The sequence below is a fragment of the Simochromis diagramma genome, unplaced genomic scaffold (genome assembly GCF_900408965.1).
Source record: "Simochromis diagramma unplaced genomic scaffold, fSimDia1.1 OVJJ01000449.1, whole genome shotgun sequence".
NCBI classification, from domain to species: domain Eukaryota; kingdom Metazoa; phylum Chordata; class Actinopteri; order Cichliformes; family Cichlidae; genus Simochromis; species Simochromis diagramma.
Window position 1 is genome coordinate 1,032,249 of NW_024387274.1, and position 3,023 is coordinate 1,035,271.

A 3,023-nucleotide genomic window follows, 5' to 3' on the forward strand; every position below is an offset into this window, starting at 1 on the left:
AATACTGTAATCAGCACATATACATGACAGAAATTCCTCCACTTAGTAGTAACACTATAACATAACACAAATGTTATGATTTGGCACAAAAAATCATGATTTGTCAGAAATACTTTAGCAGAAATATTGTGATTGAGCAGAAGTACTAAGATGCAGTAAAAGTACTTTGATTTAACAGAAATACAATTATGGAGGAGTAATACTTTAAAATGGGAGAAATATTGATACACACACACATACACAGAGCCTAAAGGGAAGAGTATTTGTGCCATGGAGTGTTAACAAGAATGTGAGGTCCATATTATAAAAGCTGGTAAAATCATAAAAGTTTGCAGAATTGTAATAAATGATGAATATGAATTACTGGTCTGTGATAGTGTATTAATTTGTAGGGAAAAAAACATGCTGACAAGGTGGAATCGAACCCACGACCTTTGGTTTGGAGACCCGTGTCATTACCAACTGCGCCACTGGGAAAGAGAGCGGGCACCTGGAAAAACAGGGTGATGAGCAGTCAGAATTAGATCGCGGTGAGAGGCGAAAAACGCCGTTTTTTTGGAGTTACAAAACGTTGTGTAACTCAAAAACTAGGTGGACTAGAAGCATAATTCTTGTACTGGGTGAATCAGCGGACTTTGGTGTACTTTGACTGCGATTTTCATTGCTCTTTGTATAACCGTCGCTGAGATATGACGAGAGAGGAAACAGAAGACCTCAGATATGATTGGCTGGCTGGGAAGCTGCAGGCCCTGATATGTATATTTGAATGTCTGAGTCCTCACAGAGGATTGGCTGCCTGGGGACCTGGCAGAAATATATAGAAATAGTATGATTAAGCATAAATCCTATAAAAAGCAGAAATAGTATATTAAGCACAAATCCTATAAAAAGCAGAAATACTGTACTATGATTTGGTAGAAAAACTATAATTATTAGAAATACTATATTTGGTAGAAATACTATATTTAGCACAAATCTTATGAAATAGCAGAAATAGTATGATTTAGCACAATAGTAATAACTTAAACAGAAAATTGGAAAGCAGAGGAAGCAGAAGGAAAAGAGACCCGAGGCGGCTGCCGGCCAAGTGTGAACTGAACTCAGGTAAGAAGTTTAGACCTGCAGTCTCTCTGGGTCAGATATAAACCAAGTTTAGGTGGAGTTTATTTTTCGTTACGACTTTCCGTACTGCGTGCTAGCTAGCATGACGGAGTTTCTATACAGCTGGGTGGTGCTATGTTACTGATGTGAACTTTATTTTGTTTCATAAGTTATAGAGTTGCCAACTGTCCCGTCTGGTATTCAGAGAAAAATTACGCGTTTCTTATTGAGGTGAAAAGGAACAGTTTGTCCCGTAATTCAGCTACAATGAAAAAGGCACAAAGCTGGAGTTATTCTGTGTTTACCCCACAGCTGCCTCTTCTTCCTCATTCTCTCCCCCTCCCTCTCCCGTTCTACTTCAATCATGAAACTGATCAATGATCAGCTGATGGCTTTTCTCTCTTGTTTGTTTATCGCCCACTTTGCGCCAGAAACAGGAAACCAGCAGATGTCGCGCTAAACAACAGCAGCACGTTTAAGATTGATCAGCTGTTGTTAGAATTTATTTAATATTAATTTCTAGTATCAGCTGATGTTTGCTGGAGCCACAGCTGCAAAAAACTGCTGGTCATGATATCGTTTTGGTTATGGTGAGAGGAAAACATGAAGATGAAACCAGGAGATGTCCTTACTGAATCATCAGAGCTGAACAGGTGATGGAGAAACAGGTTTACCTTTTAGGTGACAGGAATGAGTTGAAGGGAAGTTATGAACCTGTTTCTGAGAGACAAATAACACCAGGATCCTTTTTTAGGTAGCTGACAGCTGGTGACTGTGCAGGGGCGGGTCTAGCAAAGTTTTGCCAGGGGGGCATGTAGGGCATTAACAGGGAAAGGGGGGCACAAAGAAATACTTTTCTTTCTTATTCTCATTTAAAATGTCTTGCTTTTAAAAATTAATTATCTGAATCTTACAACAAACGATTGATAGATTGATGCATATGTACCATCAGAACAGTGTTCATCACTGTCACAACAGTGTTTGTTTTCATTCAAAGGCTTTATGATTTTTCCTATAATGGTGGGCCGGTCTCTAGTCAAAATGCCCGGGACGATTTTCTGTCCCAGTCCAGCCCTGTATGCAGCTCATCTGCAGTCTGGTGTTACCTACATCTTCCTATTCGGAAGGCAGAATTTCTGAGTTCTGAGTACAATCAAAGCACCACGACTGCAGTTTTTGTGTTGGATGTAAAAGGCGCACATGACACTGTGACGTAGGCTAGAATCATGGCAGCAGTCAATGATGGTCCAGGCGTGGGATTTCTCTCGTGGAAATATGCACATTATCTTTTCCTTTCTATTGGTAGGTGGCACAGTGCACTTGTGGCAAGTAAAGCAAGCTAGAAGACTGGCAAAGTTATGGAAGAAACACATTAACAAGAGAATTCTGAGTAAAACCAAAGTTACTTTCCCTAGTAACTAGTTACTTTGAAAGTAACGAGTAACTTGAAGTAACTGAGTTACTTTTGCGAGAAGTAACTAGTAATGTAACTAAGTTACTATTTTAAAGTAACTTACCCAACACTGGTCTTTCTAGAATATCATTAAATTTACATAAGTAGACTGATTTTACATGTCAAAGGTAAAATAACATAACATCCCTGTAAATATAGTAAAACAAAATTTACTTGTTTTTTTAAATAAATTTTTTTGTACATATGCATATTCAGATTGTAAAAATACATTCAGAAATGTATCATAATTTCACAAATATTTGTCTGTTATGTGAGAGAATGATCTGTTAAATTCAAATGTAATACTATGGAAAAATATAAAAAATGATAAAAAATGAATGAGAATAATCAATAATTAAAGGAGTATTTGAATTATAATTTTGCTGAAAATTTCATGTCATCTAGGTCTGATTCAATAATTCAGAGGTAACAAGTGGAAATATAATTAATAGGAATAAAAACAAAAAAA

The 3,023-nt window shown here is 37.1% G+C and overlaps 1 long non-coding RNA gene across 1 annotated transcript; it reads right to left on the bottom strand.

Moving 5' to 3' along the window:
* Positions 1-559: 559 nt before the first annotated feature.
* Positions 560-1,012, bottom strand: LOC120715654. The gene is made up of 2 exons (XR_005691703.1): positions 961-1,012; positions 560-899 (listed from the first exon to the last, which is right to left on the bottom strand). It is a non-coding gene; the product is annotated as an uncharacterized LOC120715654 (long non-coding RNA).
* Positions 1,013-3,023: the final 2,011 nt, after the last annotated feature.